Source organism: Dasypus novemcinctus, chromosome 22, assembly GCF_030445035.2.
Source record: "Dasypus novemcinctus isolate mDasNov1 chromosome 22, mDasNov1.1.hap2, whole genome shotgun sequence".
In the NCBI taxonomy this organism is placed as follows: Eukaryota; Metazoa; Chordata; class Mammalia; order Cingulata; family Dasypodidae; genus Dasypus; species Dasypus novemcinctus.
The window spans coordinates 48,080,424-48,102,681 of NC_080694.1; positions in this window are offsets into that span (position 1 = coordinate 48,080,424).

Sequence of the window (22,258 nt, forward strand, 5' to 3'; positions counted from 1 at the left end):
AAAAACATTTTTCTTATGGGGACGTGCTGGTGTGGGTGTGATATATTTATAAGTAATACACAGTACAGCGTGGACTTAGTAAGGGGTTCCATGGCTGGCAGAGGGGTCTGTGGAACAAAAAAGGTCAAGAACTCCTGCTCTAAATATATGTAATTCTTGGATTGAAAGGGCCCATTTGAGAGTATCACATTATATAGGATTGTTTACATGTAAAACCCTTTGCAAAAACAGGTTTACAGGGACTGTGGAAAACAGTTTGGCAGTTCTCCAAAATTAAACATAAAATTTTCCTATGACCCAGCAATTCCACCCCCAGGTATACATCTGAAAGAAAGAAAAACGGGCTCGAACACATGTGCACACCAATGTTCACAGCAGTGTTATTCACAATTGCCAAAACTTGGACACAACATAGACGGATGAATGGATAAACAAAATGTGGTATATCCATACAATGGAATAGTATTCAGCCATGAAGAGGAATGGAATCCTGATGCCTGCTCAACATGGATGAAGATTATGCTAAATGCAGTAAGTCAGACATGAAAGGATGAATCCAGTATAATTTACCTTATACGAGGTATCTGGAAGAGGCAAATTCATAGAGACAGAAAGTAGAATGGAGGTTACCAGGGGCAGGGGGCAGGAGGGAATGGGGAGTTATTGCTCAGAGGGTACAGACTTTCTGACTGGGATGATGAAAAAGTTCTGGAAATAGATAGTGGTGATGGTTATGCAACATTGTGAATGTATTCAATGCCACTGAATGGTGGTTAAGATGGTAAATTTTATGTTATATGTATTTTACCATAATAAAAAAAATCAATTGTGCATTAAAAAAAAACAAACAAAAAACTCTTTTTTTTTTTTTTGGTTTAAGTTAAAGAAAGGCTAATGGCCAGGCTGGGTAGCTATATATTAGGGAAATCCTGTAATAATTTACTTTTCAAAGGTGGTTCTTTAGTATTTACCTCCAAACACTAAATGACAGTTTAATATTAATTAGAAATGTTCATAAAGGCTTCAAGTTTATAGAGCTCTTCCTTTACAACATATCTTTTGATCCTGGAAGTCTTATATAAAGGGAATATTTAAATAAGACTCTTTAGGTATTTGAAAAAAATTTTGGTTTCGCTTAGCTGAAAGAAATTGAGCGCTGTTTTACACTGACGATTAGTACTTTGTTTTACTAATTTGTAGTATTAAGTATTTGCTACTGCTTTACTCACAGTTTCGTGGATGTTGGCTTTTTTCCGCCAACTAGGTTAAAGTGTTAGCAGTGAGCTAGAGCTCTGTCTTATATTCCCCTCCGCCCCGTTGTCTGCTCTCTGTGTCCATTCCCTGTGCCTTCTTGTCAGGTGGTACTGGATATGTGTCTCTTTTTGTTGCGGCATCCTGCTGTGTCAGCTCTCCATGTGTGCGGTGGGCTGCACTTTGTGTGGGGTGGCTCTCCTTGTGGGGAAGGAGCGCTACTTGCACGTGGGATACCCCTACGTGGGGGCACCCCTGTGTGGCACTGTGGCACGGCACTCCTTGCGTGCACCAGCACTGCGCGTGGGCCAGCTCACCACACGGGTCAGGAGGCCCTGGGTTTGAACCCTGGACCTCCCATCTGGTAGGCGGATGCTCTAACAGTTGAACCACATCCGCTTCCCTTGTATTCCTTTCGAATTCCCTACAGCATTGAATACCACGTTGAGAACAGAGAACACATTCTGAAAGAAGAACTTACAGGTGAGGCTGGTGAGGGAGAAAGCAACTGTGAAAACTTTGTTTTCTCAATTTTAATGCTTGTGACAAGTAGAGCTTTTTTTTTTTTTTTTTTTTTTTTTTAAATAGAATTCTGGAATGCCTCTGTTAAGGAGTTAAGAAGGTGACTGTGGAGTGCCGTAAGCCCTATTGGGCAGGAAGGGTGGGGCGGGTTCAAATCCTGCAGGCGAAGAGCAGCTGAGCCCAGGACCCCTGCTCCACGCCTTCTCCGAGGAGAAGCCTTTTCAGGCTCTGTGTGACTTTCAGAAGGCTTCACATTAAGTAAATGATGGCATTTTTATGTTTTTGTATTGGGACATTCATATTTCAAGTGTAGATGAATGTTGTCGTTGAGCATACAAAAAGAAAACGGCCCTCTCTTATATGCTTATCCCTGGGAGCTTTTTAATTTTTAAGTTGAGCACATCAATTATGCACCCAGATGCTATCACTTGTTTATTTTTATTTTTATTTACTTTTTAATAGCACTCATATGGAGTAATAGGATTCATGGTATTTCTTTCCAAATAGTGGTAAGGGTCTCTTCTGATTAATCAATTACATCTCACATCATGGTCCACAGCAGTCATCATATTTTGCTACCGTTAAATGTGGAGCAAAAGAGTGAACATCTTAAAATTCCTTCAGAATAAATAACCCAGGCTTCCGACAATTCCTCAGACAGATTTCACCTTGCTAAAGTTTGAATCCAAGAATATACAACTCTTTGCTGTTTTTCTTTGAGTAATCATTTATTTGACAAATATGCTCCATGAGAGGCATTCCAGATAATACATAAAATTATGTATACTATTGTAATTCATATATATGTATATATTTATATATACGTATATAATTCATATATGCATATATATAAATTACAACACATTGGATAAGTATTATACTGAGAAAAGTCTGGAATGAAGTGTTGCCACCATCTTATTTACTAAGCCATTGCCTCCCCGCTTCCCGTTCATCCTTATTATCGTTTTCTCATGCTTGGGCTGGGACCCTGCAAACCACTTTCTCCTAGGCTGGCTCCTTTTGGCTCTGCCGATAGAGGGAGACAGAAAGGCTGGGGAGGAAGAAGAGAAGCTTCTGTTTGCTTCCTGCTTTTATCAGTGCAGATTTTCTAACACTCTCAGAAGCAGCCTTATCAGGCACTCTCAGTCACAGGGCATCCCCCTCTTCCTCCAAGGGCTGGGTCCCGGCTGCCTGGTGTCCTTCTCTCCGGCTGCTGAGGCACCTACATTATCTGAGCATCTGCCCCTCCTCAGAGGCCTGCATTCCAGTCTGTGCAGCCATTATCCAAGCTTCTGCCTTTAAATAATTCCGGCCTCTTTCTTCAGCTCCTTAGTCCTACCTGTGATACTCGCTGTCCCTCTCCGGCTTTTCAGTTCTTTGGGAGGTGGCTAGCAGGCTTAAGCTACATTCTCTGTTAAAGTAACTGGTGTGCTTTCTGCCTTTTGACTGATAGTCTCCCATGACCAGAAGCCCAGGGTCTCTGCTACTCCTCATGAAATGCACAGAGCAGGTTACTGCTTCCTGCATGTAAGAGAGAAAAAAATCGTGTCCTTGTTTCTAGCTCTGAGGACCTTTCTTCTAAAAGCCCAACTGGCCAAGCTACATAGAAGCGTATTAAAAAGCATGCATGTCCTTTTTTCTTTTTGCTTGCCTAAAAGCTTCTTGTAGAATTATCATGGTGGTAAATCATGTGATGCATCCAGACTTTCTAGAGCAGTCCAATGACATGTTTAACAAAATAAGCTACATTTATTTGCGTAACATGGCATCCAGACATACTAGAGGATTCCAATGCCATGATAGACAAAACAAACTTTTTTTACTTGCATAAACATGGTCTCAGGGGCTCCATGTTTAAAATAAAAGAGTTCATGAAACAGGAAAAATTAAAAATTTAAGTATTTGTTAGTTCAATTTTAAGTAACAAATAATAAGCCCATTATGTTTTAACAGAAATATTTTTAATGAAAAGTAACCATATTTTCCCAAACACAAAATATTTAGTCAGAAGACTGGCAATGTTATAAAATTTTGCAAATCTCTTTGTGTCTGGCTTAATAGAAGACATTGGATCATTTTATGCCTCTGCATTCAGTCTGTTGAGATATGTTATTTTAGTTGAAGGGTATGGAAAAAAATGGCCTCACATAGATAGATACTAATAGTTTGAAAAGGAAGAAGTATTTTATTAATAATAGTCTTTTCAAATAATTAAAGATATTCTCCTTTGCTGCAATACCAAAACAGAATAGTTTCCTAAAGGTTAGTTACAATGTAGAATCTGAAAACATAACAATAAAATTAAAAAATATTTTTCACAGATTTATTGAGGTATAATGGACATATAGATTTGAGTGTATAACATATCTGAAGTGCACAATTAAGTATGTATACAGCTATGAAGCATCACCACAATCAAGATAATGAACATTTTCATTACCCTCAAAAGCTTCTTTGTGCCCTTTTGAAATCAATCTCTCCTTCTTGCCCCCCACACCATTCCAAGGCAATCGTTGGGTTTTTTTTTTACTGTCATTATGGATTACTTTGCTTTTACTATAAGATCACTGTCCAAGAGAAACAGAAGCTACCAATGTGAGTCACATATATAACTGTAAATTTTCTAATGCCATGATAAAAAAGTAAAAAGAAACAGGTGGAATTAACTTTAATACTATATTTCATTTAACACAATCTAGCAAAAATTATTTTGACATGTATTGCAAAACTAACGGGATATTTTACATTCTCTTTTTTCATATTAAGTCTTCAAAATATGGATTGAATTTTATACTTACAGCACATCTCAGTTTGAACTAGTCGCCTTTCAAGTGCTCAGTAGCCACATTTGGCTAGCAGTTACCATACAGGAGAGGGCAGTTCCAAAATTTTACCCCAAATGGGATTATGAAATAAAAAATTAAATATCAGAAAAAAGGCGGCTTAACAAATTACAAAAGCATTACATCAAAAAAATTCTGTGTAAGCACTTTTATCTTATTTAATCCTTAAAACAAACTCAATTGCTCCTCCAGTGTTCAGAAAGATAAACAAATGAGCACAGATTGGTTAAATGACATGACCAAGCTCTCCTTGTTAATGAAGAGAAAAAAATGCTTAATCATATTCATAACTCATAAAACTAAACCCTATGTTCTTGTTTTTTAACCTTTTGGATTGATATAGTACCATCTTTGCTTTTGCTACAAAATATTACAATATTATTGTTGACTATATCTATATGTTACATTAGTTATTTTTCCCCATGTATCACACTATTCTTAACACCTTGTAGAATATTCCTGTATTTATATTATTAACCACAATCCTCATCTACCACTCAAATCACTCATATACATTCCCTATATTATCCTTCAGTTGTCCTCCAACTAATATTAACCTCCCTAGACTACCTGTTTCATCCATAATCACATCCATAAATCAAAAGAATTTGTTACACTTATTATAATGTGCTACCATCAACTCCATCTAATACCACATATTTACAATTGACTTTATTAAACATTCTATATACATCCAGCACCCACTCCCCCTTCTCAACCCACATTCCATCTCCCACCAATCTACACTCCACAGTCCAACTCCTTAAGTCTACTCATTGTATTAGTTCATATCAATGAGATCATACAATATTCATGCTTTTCTGTCCGGCTTATTTCAATCAACATAGTGTCCTCAAGGTTCCTCCACGTTGTTATATACATCCCCAATTAATTTCTTCTTACACCTGAATAGTATTCCACCGTATGTCTATACCATATTTTGTTTATCCATTCATCAGTTGATGGACACTCAGGTTGTTTCCAACTTTTAGCAATTGTGAATAATGAACACTGGTGTGCAAATATCTGTTTGCATCCTTGCTTTCAGTTCTTCTGAATATATATTCCTAGTAGTGAGACTGCTGGATCACATGGTAGCTCTGGATTTAGCTTCCTGTCTTCCACAGAGGCTGAACCATTCTATACTCCCACTAACAGTGAAGAAGTGTACCTATTTCTCCATTCTCTCCAGCACTTATTGTTTTCTGTTTTTTAAAAAATAATGGCCATTCTGTATGGTGTGAAACAATATCATAGTTTTGATTTGCATTTCCCTAATAGCTAATGATGTTAAGCATCTTTTCATGGACTGTTTGGCCATTTCCTTATTGGAAAAATGTCTGTTCCAGTCTTCTGCCCAATTTTTAATTGGGTTGCTCATCGTTTTGTCATTAAGTTGTGAGATCTCTTTATATAACATGGAAATCAAACTGTTGCCAGATATGTGGTTTCCCAAGATTTTTTCCCATTGAATTGGGTGTCTTTTCACCTTTTAACAAATTCGTTTGAAACACAAATGTGTTTATTTTCTCTATTTTTCTTTCATTGTTCGTGCTTTGGGTGTAAGGTCCAAGAAACCACCACCTACCACAATATCTTCTAGGCATTTTCTGGTTCTAGTTTTTGTATTTAGGTCTTTGATCCATTTTGAGGTAAATTTTGTATATAGTGCGAGAATGGGGTCCTCTTTCTTTCTTTTAGATATGGATATCCAGTTTTCCCAGCACCATTTGTTGAACAGGCTGTTCTGACCCAGCTGAGTGGGTTTGACAGCCTTGTCAACAATCACTTGATATAGTTGGTGTTGAAGTTGGTAAGTGTAAGTTCAAGAGACTTGAATCTCTGGGCTGTCCATGTGCGAACTGGGCCCTGAGCCTCAGTGCAGTTGCAACACCTACTCTCCAGTTCATTGGACTCACCCAGGACAACTAACAAGGAGGTGAGGATGGACAACCACCACACCAAGGAATCGAGAAAGTCTACAACTGCAAGCAAGAATCCCATCTATCAGTCATAAGGGATCGAAGCCCCCTCTCAATTAGAGGTGGAGTGGGCATCACCATCCCAGAATCCTCAGGATTGGGGAATAAAATATGAACTAGTGTGGACTTACTGACTTACTGGTATTCTACTATAGACTTATTTTGATTCTAGCAATGGAAGAAATTAAATAATTTATGTGGAGACAGTGGCCACTTTTGTTTCTGAAGGCAGGGAGAGGGAAAAAGAGGTGTAATATGGGGGCATTTTCGGGACTTGGAATTGTCCTGAAAGACACTGCAAAGACAGATATATCCTGCCATAACCTACAGAATGGAGTAGGAGAGAGTGAAAACTACAATGTAAACTATAATCCATGCCTAGTGACAATGCTCCAAAATGTGTTCATCAATTGCAATGAATGTTCGACACTAATGAAAGAAGTTGTTAATGTGGGAAAAGTAGGAGGTGTGGGGAGTGGAACATATGGGAATCCCTTATATTTTTTTATGTAATGTTTTATGTAATCTATGTATCTTTTAAAAATAAATAAAAAATTAATTTATTTATTTAATATTTTGTAACATTCTTTTTTAAATTTTTTTGGTCTTTATTTTTTTAATGTTTCATGAAAAAAAATGAGGTCCCCATATACCCTTCTTCCCCCTCAACCCACTCTTCCCCCCATAACAACAACCTCCTCCATCATAATGAGACACTCATTGCATTTGGTGAATACATCTCTGAGCACCGCTGCACCTCATGGTCAACGGTCCACATCAAAAACAATCACTTGACCATGGATGTGAAGGTCTATTTCCAAACTCTTGATTCGATTCCATTGGACAACCTATCTTTACATGCAGTTGTGTTTTTTTGTAAAAACCATTGTATCTAGATAATATGCTTTAAAGTTGGGAAGTGATAGTACACCAATTTTGCTCTTCTTTTTATTTATTTATTTATCTATTTATCTATTTATTTATTTATTTATATTTTCCCACCCTGTGTCTGCTCTTTGTATCTTTTTGCTTTGTGTTCTTCTGTGTCTGTTGTGTTCTCATTAGGTGGCTCCAGGAACCCATCCTGGGACCTTCTGGAGTGAGAGAGAGGTGATCATTCTCTTGTTCCACCTCAGCTCCCTAGTTTGCTGCATATCATATTGTCTCTTCTCTGTCTTCTTTTTGTTGTGTCATCTTGCTGTGTCAGCTCTCCATGTGGGCGGCACCACTCCTGGGTAGGCTGCACTCCTGAGCAGTGCTACACTCCTTGCATGAAGGCACTCCTTGTGTAGGGGGCACCCCTCTGCAGGGTGACACTCCTTGCGTGCGGCAGCACTTTATGTGGGCCAACTCGCCACACAGGCCAAAAGGCCGTGGGTATTGAACTCTGGACCTCCTATATTGTAGGTGGAAGCTCTATCAGTTGAGCCACATCCGCTTCCCTCATTATTCTTTTTTATAAGTTATTTTTGGCTATTAGGGGGCCCTTACCCTTGCAAATAAATTTGATAATTGGCTTTTCCAATTCTACAAAGAAGGCTGTTGGAATTTTTACCTGAATTGCATTAAATCTGTAGATCAGTTCGGATAGAATTGATATGTTAATGAAATTTAGTCTTTCAAACCATGATCCAGAATATCCTTCCATTTATTTAGATCATCTTTGGTTTCTTTTAGCAACGTTTTTTAGTTTTCTGAACACAGGTCCTTTATGTCCTTCATTAAGTTTATTCCTAAATATTTTATTTGTCTAGTTTCTATTGTAAATGGAATTTTTTTCTGACTTTCTCCTCAGATTGCTCATTAGTATTATATAGAAACCCTATTGATTTTTGCCTACTGATCTTGCATCCTGCAAACTTTGCTGAAATCATCTATTAGTTCTTGTATCTTTCTTGTGATTTTTTGGGATTTTCTAAGTATAGGATATCATCAGCAAATAGCAAAAGTTTTACTTCTTCCTTTCCTATTTGGGTGCTTTTTGTCATTCTTAATTTCTTTAGCTAGAATTCTAGCACAATACTGAATAACGTTTTGGCAGTAGGCATCCTTGTCTTGTCCCCAATCTCAGCAGGAAAGCTTTCACTCTTTCACCATTGAGTACAATGTTAGCTGTGGGTTTTTCATATATGCCTTATCATATTGAGAAAGTTTCCTTCTATTCCTATCTTATTGAGTGTTTTTATCAAGAAAGGATGCTGTATTTTGTCCAATGCCTTTTCAGCATCAATTGAGAGGACTGTGTGAATTTTCTTCTACAATTTATCAGTGTGGTTTATTACATTAATTGATTTTCTTGTGTTGAACCACCCTTGCATACCTGGGATAAAACCCACCTGATCATGTTGTATAATTCTTTTAAATGTGCTTTCGGATTTTGTCTGTAAGTATTTTGTTGAGGATTTTTGCACCTATATTCGTTAGAGAAATTGGTCTGTAATTTTCTTTTGTGTAATATCTTTATTTGGCTTTGGTATTAGGGTGATGTTGGCTTCATAGAATGAGTTTCATAGCGTTCCTTCCTGTTCAATTATTTGGAAGGTCTTGAGCAAGATTGGTATTACATCATCTTTGAATGATTGGTAGAATTAACCTGTGAAACTATCTGGTCCCAGACATTCCATTTTGGGGAGGGTTTTGATGACTGTTTCAATTTCTTTCATTGTGATTGGTTTGTTGACACCTTCGATTTCTTCTAGGGCCAGTGGGGGTTATTCCTGTGTTTCTAAGAATTTGTCCATTTCATCAACATTGTCTTGTTGGCATACAGTTGTTCATAGTATCCCTCTTATAATCTCTTTTATTTCTGTGGGTCAGTAGTAATGTCTCCCTTCTCAATTCTGATTTTATTTATTTGTATATTCTCTTTTGTTAATCTAGCTAAGGGTTTATCAATTTTGTTGATCTTCTCAAAGAACCAAATTTTAATTCTGTGGATTCTATTTTTATTCTTCGTTTATTTCTACTCGAATCTTTATTATTTCTTTCCTCTGCTTGCTTTGGGATTGGTTTGCTGTCTTTTTTCTAGTTCTTCCAGGTGTGCAGCTAGGTCTTTGATTTTAACTCTTTCTTCTTCTCCTTTTTTTTTTTAGGAGGTAATGGGGATTGAAACTATGAACTCATACATTGGAAGCAGATGCTCCCCTCCTCTTTTTTAAAAAATAAGCATTGAGGGCTAGACATTTCCCTCTTGGCACTGTCTTTGCTGTATCCCATAGGTTTTGATATATCATGTTCTCATTTTCATTCATCTTGAGGTAATTACTGTTTATTTTGCAATTTCTTTTTGACCCACTGATTATTTAAGAGTGTATTGTTTAATATACATATATTTGTGAATTTTCCATTTTTCTGCCTATTCTTAATTTCCAAATTTATTCCATTATGATCAGAGAAAGTGCTTTGTATAATTTCAATGTTTTAAATTTATTGAGATCTACTTTGTGACCCAAATATTGCCTATCCTGGAGAAAGATCCATGAGCACTTAAGAAGAATGTATATTCTGCTGTTTTAGGGTGTAATGCTTTATAAATGTCTGTTAGGTCTAGTTCATTTATCCATTTTATTCAAACACGCAGTTTCCTTATTTATCATCTGTCCAGATATTCTAGCTAATGCTGAGAGTCATATGTTGAAGTCTCTTACTATTATTGCAGAGACATCTATTTCTCCCTTCAGTTTTGCCACTGTATATCTCATGTATTTTGGGGCATCTAACTTAGGTACATAAACATTTATTATTGCTATTTCTTCTTGGTGAATTGTCCCTTTTATTAATGTATAGTGATCTTCTTTATCTTATAACAGTTTTGCATTTCAAAAAATTTTTAACCAATATTAGTATTGCTACACCAGCTCTTTTTTGATTAGTATTTGCATGGGAAATCTTTTTACAATCTTTCACTTTCAGCCCGATTATGTCCTTGCATCTAAGGTGAGTCTCTTGTAGACAACAAATAGATGGCTGTTCTTTTAATCCATTTTATGAGTTGATGTGTTTTGATTGGAGAGTTCAATTCATAAACATTCAGTGTTACTACTGTAATGGCATTATTTTGTCCCTTTTATCCCTTGGCTCTCTGTTAAATCTTTCTAAGGTCTATCTTCTGATGTTTTCAGATCCCCTTACTTATAATCTTCATTTCTACACTCTTCTTCAGGGCTTTTACCCTTGTCTTTTCCTTTCAGGCTATAACACAGTCTTTAATATCTTTTGTAGATCCAGTCTCTTAGTAACAAACTCTGTTTTTGTTTGTCCGTGAAGACTTTAAACTCACCTTCATTTCTAAAGGATAGTTTTGCTGGACAAAGAATGCTTGGTTGGCAGTTTTTCTCTTTCAGTAACTTAAAAATGTAGTGCTATTACCTTCTTGCCTCCATGGTCTGTGATGAGAGATTGGCACTTAGCTTTATTTAGGCTCCCTTATAAGTATTTTCCTCTTTCAGCTCTCAGAATTCTCTATCTTTGGCCTCTGACATTCTGAACAGCAGATGTCTCAGAGTAGGTCTATTCAGATTTATTCTGTTTGGGGTATATTGTTCTTTTGGAATATTTATATTCATGGCTTTCCTAAGAGCTGGAAAATTTTCAGTCCGCATTCCCTCAAATCTTCTTTCTACCCCTTTTCTGTTCTCTTCTCCTTCTGGAACACATAACACACATGCTTGTGTGTTTCATCTTATCAACCAATTCTCTGAGACCCTGTTCAATTTTTTCCAAATTTTCCATCTGTTCTCCTATCAAGTTCCAATGTTCTGTCCTTGGTTTCACTTATTCATTTTTCTGCCATTTCAAATCTGCTCTTATACACCTCTAATGTATATTCAATCTCATCCATTGCATCTTTCATTCCCATAAACTATGCTATTTTTTTTGCAATCTTTCAAATTGTTCTTTATGTTCACACAGTGTCCTTTATCTCTTTAGTCATATTTTTCCTTCATCTCCTTTAATTGATTAAGGAGGTTTGCATGAACATCAATTGACTAGTTGTCCTAAATCCTGTGCCTCATCTGGATTCTTCGTTTGCTCCTTTGGCTAGGCCATATCTTCCTGTTTCTTAGTATGGTTTGTTATCTTTTGTTAATATCCAGCATCGGATTATGTTGGTGCTTTTATGCTGTTGATCAATTTCTCTTGCTTGCCTAAAGGTTTTATTTCACATCTCTGCTTTGACTTTTGGTTCAACTTTTTCTAAGACTTTAAGATTGCACTCTTTAAGTTATCAAAACAGAGTGCCACTAATGGGGCATACACCAGCTCTATGGACGCTGGGAAAGGAACAGGAGAGACAAGCCCAGTCTTCCTTCACTTTCTTGGCTGGCCAGCAGATGGCGCTCCTTGGCAAACCATTCCACAGAGATGACTGCTTCAGTTTCCAGGGACTAGTGCTTCTGAACCAGTGGTTCCAATCATGGTGGTTACATTCATGGAAGAAAAACCACTTTCAGCCCTCAGTCATACCTCCCTTCTTCCCAGGTTGCAGTTTGTCCTTTCCCCTCTCCATTGGCCACTCAGTCACAAGTTTTACCAAAGCTGTTTGCCTCAGGGATGGGGGCAGCATTCTCAGCCACGGGGGCATCAACTCATGGCTTTCTGTTTTGCCTCTTTGTCTCTCTGTCCCCAGTACCTCCTGGACGATGTGTGCAGCACCCCCTAGATCTACAGGTTCCAAAGCTGCTCCTTCAGATGACTTCTACACTTTCTCCCCTATTTTGCAAGAGAACTGCATCCTGCCTGAGCTACTCTGATGCCATCTTCCTCCTCCTGGCCCAATTTCTTTTTCATACTAGTTCTGGCTATTCCAATTTTTTTGCATTCCTATATAAATTTTAGAATAAGTTTGTCAATTTTCACAAAGTTAAAGCCTGTTGAGATTTTTATTGTTATTGCATTGATTCTATAGATTAATCTGGGGTGACAGCAATAAACATTCTGTACTCAGTTACATTAAAATGCATTGGTCTGGGGAGCAGATGTAGCTCATGTGGCTGAGCACCTGCTTCTCATGTACGAGATTTTGGGTTCGATCCCTGGTACCTTCTAAAAACAAAATAAAAAAACAACTGTCATTGGGGAGCAGATGCAGCTCAATGGTTGAGCACCTGCTTCCCATGTATAAGGTCCTGGGTTCAATCCCTGGTACTGCCCAAAAATATATACATTGGTCTATCCTAGAGTTGGGGTGAATCTTCTACTCATATATGATTTTGTAAATATTGTACATTGGTCATTTGGAAAATATTGGTTCATTGAGTCACGCAGATTTTGCAAATGTTTACACATTTCATTATACCCCATACTAAACAATCATATTTATTAATATCACCACTGATCTCATCAGAATAGTCTTCAAGCACTGGGAATCTGTCAAGCTCATGGTGGCAGAGACATGTTTTCCAAAATTCTAATTTTGCTGGAAAGCCCAAATTTTATCACTGGCAACAAATACTGTCAGTTGTTTTCCTTGAAGTGACAGGCTTACTTGATTCCTTTCTCAGAAAAAGTCTGTCAAAGACCCAAGTCTAAATAATCCTAGTTTGTCAGTCAGTCTTTTTCTCAAGTGAAGATGATGCTCTATGTAAAACTCGACTAACTCAACCTGCAACTCCAGCCATCACACAGACACTTATTCTTGAGGCAACCTTGGACTTTGGCATGCAGAAGTGCTTTATATGTACCTCCCATTTTGTCATATAGAATATTAAATCCTTGTCTTGTACTCCAGGTTGAGCTTTAATAAAATTAGCCATTTTTACAGCTTCATTAAGGACATGGTTAAGTGCAACTGGCCTTTGTTTTTTCCTGTGAATGTGTGTTGGTGAAGAAGACTTCTGGTAGAGCAGTTTGATGCCACTGCCTTGATCTGCATCAAGATGCCAGCAGTTTTACCCACCACTGCCTTTGTACCCTTATCACCAATATCAATACAGTGGAAAAGGCGAATATCCTAGCTTTATCACAAAAATAGTTTTGACCTTGTGGACTCTTTGTGAGAGTTTCTAGGAACTTCCCAGGGCGCCACGGACCACACTTTAAGATCGGCTGCTTCGGGGAAACAGAAGGGCATTCACTACACCCTGGAAGGATGCCCGGGGGCTTTGGTGAAGGGGCGAGGCCTGAGCTGAGGCTCGATGGATGCACATGTAAGGTTGGGTTGACTGTCCTGACAAAGGGAACAGCAGGGCTCCCCTTGCTGAGTTTTGGTGAAGCAAAAGATGCACTGAGGGCCGAGGCAAGAGGTGAGGTATGAGGAGATACAGAGGGCCTTGCATGCTTGAAAGGAGCTGAGAGGTTAGCCTTTAGGTAATGGGGAGCTCTTGACAGTTTTATAGCAGGGGAGTGAAACAATTATAGCTGTCTCCTTGCTCTAGCACTTTGCAACAATGTGGTCAAAGGATTTGGAAGGATTATACTGGAGAAGAGCTAAATTTGGGGTCTGCCTGTGTATGTAAGAGATGATTTAATGGAACAGCTGGCCAAAGGGTTAAAGACACAGAACACCCACCCAATAATTCAGCCACATTATACCAACTGGTGCATTGTTCAGGGGACACAAATATCACTTTTTATTCATGGGTGCAGATTTGGACAATAATAAAAGAAAAGCAGCCTTGAGGATCAGACTTCATGTTTCTATGACCTATCAAACTGAATTTTCTTTTCTGCTTAGCTTAATCTTTTCCTATAATAATTAGGCAAATGAGAGTACGGAGCAGGGGTAGAAATTGGTTTGCAAGCTGTGGTTAATTGTTTCTCGCAGAAGAATAATGGGGGTAATACTACAGAGGTCCAAGGTCACAGAATTAGTTAATTCTTACGCTTTAACTATGATGTGCAGTCCTTTGTGCATGCACACGAAGACATACAGGTTCTTGTGTACAGAGATAGTATTTGTTAGTATATTTCAACATTGACTTCCACTGCAGCAGCCCAATGCAAATCTCCATCAGCTCTTGTTGGAAGTTATGCACTGGCTCTTAATTAGTTTCTTTGATTCTACTCTTTCCACTCTATAATCCATGTTAGACACAGCATCCACAGGGATTTTTAAAAGCTAGGGTGAAATCCACATACATAAAAGTAATCATTCTAAAGTGAATAATTCAGTGTCGTTCAGTCCATTCACAGTGTTGGGCAACCACCACCTCCACCTGATTTCACACGTTCATCGCCTGAAAAGGAAGCTGTGCACCTGTTCAAAAGCCGCTTCCTCTCCTCCCCTCCCCCAGGCAACCACTATTCTGTGGTCCTGTCGCTATGGATTTCCCTCTCCTGGACATTTCATATGAATGGAATCCCGCAAAATGTGCCCTTTGTGTCTGGCTTCTCTCACTTGAAGTTTTCTAGATTCATCCACTTTGAGGCAGGGATGAGAGTTTCACCCCTTTTTAGAGCTGAATAATAATCATTGTGCGTATAAGCCACGTTTTGTCTCCTTCATCCGTCGATGGCCCTTTGGGCTGTTTCTATCTATTGGCTACTATGAATAATGCTGCTATGAACATGTATGACTGTGTATTTGTTTGAGCACCAGTTTTCAATTCTTTTGGATATGTAGCTAGGAGGGGAGTTGCTGGGTCATATGGTAATTTTACGCTTAACTTTCTGAGAATCGCCAGGTGTTTTCCATAGTGGATGTACCATTTTACATGCCCATTAGCAATCAGGGTCTGAGGGTTCCATTTTCTAAACATCCTTGCCAACCTTACTACACAGTGAGCTTTCAAAAATATGAATTGGATCATATAATTTGCTTGCTTTCAATCTTCCAATGACTTCCTGTTCCACCTTGGAAAGAACCCAAGCACCCTATACTTTCCTGCAAAACCCTGCATCATTAGCCTCCTGCCTGCCTCTCTGACCTCTTCTCCTCGCCTACCACTCCTTGCCTTACTCGCTGACGTCTAGCCACGCTGGCCTTGGAGTGATTCCTTCACGGGCCACTTGCACTAGTCATGGTCTCTGCAAGGGATGCTTTTCCCCCAGAACTTCCTGTGCCCTGTAGGTACTGACCCATTGGGGGAGGCGCCTTTCCAGGCCACCCAACCTAACGCAGCCTTTCCAACTCTCCCTGCCACCCGTTTCATTTTCATCACAGCTTTTGCTATGGTAACACCTACAACGTTGTCTGTCACACAGAAGGTTCTCAATAAATATTTGTGGAATGAAGGGATGGATGAATTATAGACATTTCTTCTGTTTTAGCATTCTACATCTCTTACAAAATTATAATGACAAATGATCTCACACGGAGAATTAGTTTAGAACCACCATTTTGAGAGTCGGTTTTCCTTTGTTTGTTTGCTCTTGGTCTGGGTTTTATTCCTTCTAAAAGCATGTAGTAAAAATTCAAAAATTACTTAGAAAATAGATGGCTTTTTCTTAACCAGTTAGAGGTATTAGTCATAGTTGAGCAAGAGACTTTACAGTACATTTATAGAACAATGCCAATGTTTCCCTCTTCAAAGAAATAGAGAAAGAATAAAATATAAAAAATTTAATATGAGGATGACACAAATATGTAAGGAGGTGATGGCAGGAGCTGCCTTCTTATCTTAGGAAGTCAGGGTGAGCTTAGAGAGGAGATGGCAGCTGATGTGGGTGATGAAGGATGCGGAATGTTCTAGGGAGGGACTGGGAAAGGCAGTGCAGGCAGTGGAACAGCATACAGCAAGTCCCAGGTAGGTAGAAGAACATCGTATGGGGAAGGAAGTAGCATAGAGAAAACAACTTTTTTCCCGGCAAGACCCACCCATCAAGGATTTGGCTCTAAGAAGAACCTCTCCACCAGTGGTATTCCTTTCGCCATTTTCTAGCTATAAGTAAAGCAGCGGAATCATTTCCTCCTAAAAGAAATCTCATGGAGGACCCCAATGTAAAAATTCGGTGAAGGTCGAGCCTCTCTGGGAGAAGCTCTAGGGATTTCTGCTGTGGTTCCTGACTTCCTGGTCCCTTCCTAGGATGACTGATGTGCCACTGTAGGACCCAGAGCTTTAAAAAAAAAATGCGAAAGCTCCCGCCTTTTATTATTTTTAGGAAAACTGGGTAGGGAGCTGTGGGTGCCATGAAAATGCACCCTTCACTTCTTCAGCTGCAGAGAGCATACTTGACAGCTGGAATCCATGCGAGCCTTTGCACTGACTCCAACTGTCAGCGGTCCACTCCTAGCCAATAACTGAGCGTGGCAGGGTGACCAACGCAAGACATAAGTTTCCTCCAGTGGCAACTTTGGCTCAAAGGCGCCCCATCCGCATGGCTGAGACTTCCTTAGAACTCTGCTGCAGTCTGACACTGCCTATTCAGCCTTCCTGGCCTCCCACTCATCCTTCCCAGTCTCTTAGACATTTCAGCTCCCTTTCCCCCTCACTGGCATTTCTCTCAATACATCTCTTGCATGTCCAATTCTGTCTTGGCATTTGCTTCTAGGGGAAACCAGACTAATTCAGGAGCCTATGGAAGTGAAGCAAGAAACTTACATTATTTCCAGATCATCTAATGTAAGAATTCCAAAGTACACTGCTACTTGTGCTATTCCAACAAAACCCAACAGAGAGAACGAAGGGATTGAGGAAGGAACTTCTGGGCACTCAGTTGTATTCTAAAAGCCTGCAAATGGATCACAAGCAAAATCCAAAATCCAAGCATGGGAAGACTGAAAAACTTGGATATTTAAACAGCCAAAGTAGATCTGAATACCAGTTAACAGAGGCTATTTTTACACCCACACAACCTGGCAGATCATTGCTGTAAAGTCTTTGTCGCAAAAAATACTACAGAAATATGGTTCTTTGAAAACATCTTCTGTCCCTGTATAAATGACATAGGATCCGGAGGCATTTCTGCAAATAATATGTTTTCCTATGCCAGTGTAAAAATAGCTTTAGAGTACTGAGATAAAGAGAAAGTTGCCAAGGCTATTGCCGCACTGACAAGAGAAGCAGCAGACTTGGAGCCTGAACTGTTATTTGTTGCTAGTCCTGAAATTTAATGAGACTGAGCACAGTGTTGTTTTCACAGGACCAGAAAAATGGGCAGATGCTGTCATCTCCAACTGCACAGAAAAAGCCAGATTGGGGCCTTCCCAATTTACCTGCCCTTTTGGTGATATTTATTTAGTGGGCAAGTATTTTCCTTCTATTGGGAAAGAACTTTTTTTTTTAATTGAATGATAACCAAACCTTGGTCTCCCCATCTTTAAATGCCATTTTGTCCCCATGATCCACCTCAGCAGAACCTTCCTCACTTGGCCAAAGAAACCTTTATTTTTCCTTTCTGCCTTCTGGCAAGAAGTATGAATGTGGAGAAGGATCTGCAGAAAATAGGAAATTCCAGGATGTCCTTGGAGATTTACATCAAGTACCTTGGTCCCCTGACATGCCCACAGTGGCCATGACTATCAGTTTGGACTTTGCTATTCCTTCATCTTTATTTTAACTCACATTTAAACATTTCCTTGCAGCTCACTATGAATGACACCATGCAGTGCATCGGGAATAGAAATAAACAGCAGGGTTGCTTCTCTCTAGTAGCACATGCTCTTGGTGGGGAGGGGCGTGGTAAATAAACAACATAATGGATATCTGAGTGGTGACATGGAGTGAATGGGAAGAGAGTGACTGTTTTATTTATTATTATTATTATTTTTAAAAGATTAATTTATTTCTCTCCCCACCCCCCAGTTGTCTGTTCTCTGTGTCCATTTGCTGCGTCTTCTTTGTCCGCTTCTGTTGTTGTCAGTGGCACAGGAATCTGTATTTCTTTCTGTTGTGTCATCTAGTTGTGTCAGCTCTCCGTGTGTGGGCAGTGCCATTCCTGGGCAGGCTGCACTTTCTTTCCTGTTGGTGGCTCCTCTCCTTACGGGGCGCACTCCTTGCGCGTGGGGCTCCCCTACGCGGGGGACACCCCTGCGTGGCGCGGCACTCCTTGCGTGCATCAGCACTGCGCATGGGCCAGCTGCACACGGGTCAAGGAGGCCCGGGGTTTGAACCATGGACCTCCCAGGTGGTAGGCGGATGCCCTAACCACTGGGCCAAGTCCGCTTCCCAGAGAGTGACTGTTTTAGACAGAGGGATCAGGGAAGACTTCTCTGAGAAGCCAGCCATGGGAAGATTATGGAGAATAGAGAACACCAAGTGCAAAGATACGTGTGTGGGAAGGATCCTGGCCTTTTCAAGGAACAGATAGAAGGCTGACAGGGCTGGAGCATGAGGTCAGCGTGAAAGGCTGGGGCCCAGTCATGGAGGGATAAGTCCAGCATGGGTACGAGTTTGGGCTTATTCTAAGTACAAGGGGAATTCGCTGGGATTGCTGGGTTTTTGTTGTCGTTGCTGTTGTTTGTTGCTTGCTTTCAGATACAGATACTTTAAAAGGGTAATGTTTCTGTCATGGGCTTGAACACTTAGGTTTTTCTAATCTTCAGTTGCCAGTATTTGTTATGTCTCTTTCTTCCTCTTAGAATGTGAATTTTTAGGGCCTGAACACCTAGCACATAGCCTAGTATAATGTGGATATTCAATAAATGTGAGTGGGAGAAAATACTATTGAGTATAGAAGACGACAGGGCTCTGGTAAAAATCAGAGTGAGATGCTAACATTTAGTAAGTTAGCAGAGGACAGAACCCAGAAGGAGGAAAGCACTAAGTAAGCTCTTGTGCTATGGCAGTTCCTTAGCAAAGAGAGCTGGTAAATGGGCAACTGACGTTAATGGGGGAATTTCAAAATGGTGTAATTCCTTGTGAGACCAAGGAAATAGGCACATTTATAAATGTATTTGAGTGACTTTCAGTGTATGTTCCATCGTTGTCTTCTTGCTGGATATGACCTTGTCTTCTTACTGGATAAGGGCTTGATCTCCTGGTTTTGGTTTATTAGAAAGTAAAGTGAAGATTTATCTTTATTTATGGCTGTTCAATATCTGAAACCCCTTCCTAGTTTGGATTTTCATACCTTATATATGTCAGCGGAAGACAGGATGCACCTTCTGTTACAGAAACGGACATGCCTGATCCTTACTTTCCCAATCTCCATTAGCTTCAGAATGAGCCCTAGTTTACACTTGACAGATGAAGTCATGAAGTTGTGGGAACCATTAGAAACTCTCTGGTGTCTCTCAGCATCTGCCAGAGATTGCACTTCTGGGATAGCAGAGCCAGTGTTGCTAATGGAGTCTGGCGTCCAATGAGCCTTGTCTATGCCAGCTGGGTGTGTCTTCTTACTGCATTCTTCCTGGATGCCTAACCACAAACTTGACTCTTCAGCCCTCCCAGAGAGTCCGTGAAGTACCTGTATCCTTTAATAAATTCACTTTCTGCTTCAATTAGAGTTGGTTTCTAGTCTTTGCAAAACAGAACTTTGAAAGATCCAGACATTGGAATCAGAAATGAAGTGCTTGTGTGCAATAATAGAGCCTTAGAGAAATAATGGAATGTATGTGGAAATATGGGAATGTTATCTGGTTTGGCTTAGGTTGAAGGCAATGAAAATCCAGCTTACATTAGGGTTCTTGGTCGTGAGCTGGTAAAGCAGTTAAATTGTTACCTGTGTGCACCTGGAAGGAGTTTCCCAGTGAAGGTGAGGCTCTGGGGGGGCAAAAAGCTTACTGCTATTGAATAATGTGAAGATAGATGTGTTTTAGTTTCTAAGACTGTGCAAACAAATGCCATGAAATAGGTGAAGTAAAACAATGGGAATTTATTTGTTCTGGTTTTGATGCTAAAAGAAAGTCCAAATCAAGGTGTCATCAAGGTGATGCTTTCTTCCCCAAGTCTGACATTCTGGGCTGGCTACCTGTAAGCCTTGGTCCTTAGCTTTTCACATGGCAAAAGGCACCTGGAAGCAGCTCCTGGTGACTCCCATTGCTTCTGGATTCCATTGAGACTGAGCTTCTTGCTTCCTGTGACTTTCTCTCTCCCTCTGAATTTCATTCCACTTACAAAGAACACCAGTAGTAGAATTAAGACCCATCCTGACTGAGCTAAGCCACATCTTACCTGAAGTAACCTCATCAAAAGGTCCTACTTACCCTACTTACAATGGGTTCACACCCACAGGAATGGATTAACATCAAGAACATGTTTTTCCAGGGTACATACAGCTTCAAAGTACCACTCTACTCTCTAGACCCCAGAAAGACACATTCTTTCAACAAGCAAAATACATTCAGGTCTTGTAGGGCATGGACATGCCCAGGTGGGCACAGGGATAAGCCAGACAGCAGTGCTTGGATTCTGGAGGCCAGGGGACTGTGGTACAACATCAAAGAATGAGTAGGAAGGGGAGATTGAGAGAGGCTGCCCCAGAGGAACTGGTTCTTTGGAACTGGTCTGTGCCTCTTTTGTGGGTCCCTGGCCTGGTTTTGAACAATTAAACATGGGCAATTCTACAGAATCATCATAAGACGAAAACAAGTGTCAAAGAAAAGTAAACTCTTCAACAGAAGCAGATACCTAGACACCAGCCAAATATTAGTAGCTAAACTAAGAAACTGGAAGTCTGACAAAAGGAACAAACCATTAAGTTGGAGGAGACACACAATTTGGAACAACTAATCAAAGATGTCCATATAAACCTCCTAAACCAATGCAAGGAAAGGAAGGGAGATAAAGGATATTAGGAAGATACTGGATGGGCATACAGAAAAAAGTGAAAACATACAAAGAAAAATAACAGATCTTAGGGTAATATTAGAAAAGCACAATAGAAGAGATTAAAAATACACTAGAATCACAACTACAGAATCAAACAGGAAGAGGAAATAATTAGTGAATTAGAGGAATGAACATCTGAAATCACAGACAGAAGAACAGATACAGAAAAAAAAAAAGAAAAATTTGAGCATTGTGACATTTTGTGACTCCCCAAAAGAGAAAGATTGTATTTGTAAACTAATATATTCTTCTGAGTGTGATAACTTTAGATTATATTGGGTTCAGTTGAGGGGCCCTTGATTAAATTGCCTGTTAAGATTAGGGTTTTGATTCTATCACATTAGTAAGGCATGATTCAGGTTGAGTCCCTGCCTCCTTGGTGGGCTGATATAAATGGACACTCACTCAAGAAGACACATGGGAAGAGAGAAAGCGCTGTCATTTTTGATCCTGGGACCCCAGAGAGAGATGAGCTATTCACCTGATAGTTTGCAGCTGACCTTGAGAAGAGAACAGAAGAGCTGAGACTGATTTAGAAAGCCTAGAAAGAAAATGAGCCCTATTCCAGGAGAGAGAGGATGCCATGAGAGAAAAGTCCTATGCCAGCTTGCAGATGAGAGAGAGGAAACCACGAGGGGAAGGCTGAACCATCATAGAGCTCAGTGACCATCTTGCTTCAACACGTGGCAACTGACCTTGGTGAGAAAGCAACCTTAAGTTGGACACTTTAGGGCCTTGTAACTGTAAGTTTCTTTTTTTTAAAAAAATTATTTTTTAACTGAGTTTTTTAAATTGTCTTTTTTTTAAAAGATACATAAATCACACAAAATGTCACAATAAAAAATATGAGGTTCCCATATACCCCACTCCCCACAGCCCCCATATCGACAACTTCTTTCATTAGTGTGGTACATTCACTGCATTTGATAAGTACATTTTGGAGCATGGCTACACAGTATGGATTGTAGTTTATGTTGTAGTTTACACTCTCTCCCTGTCCATTCAGTGA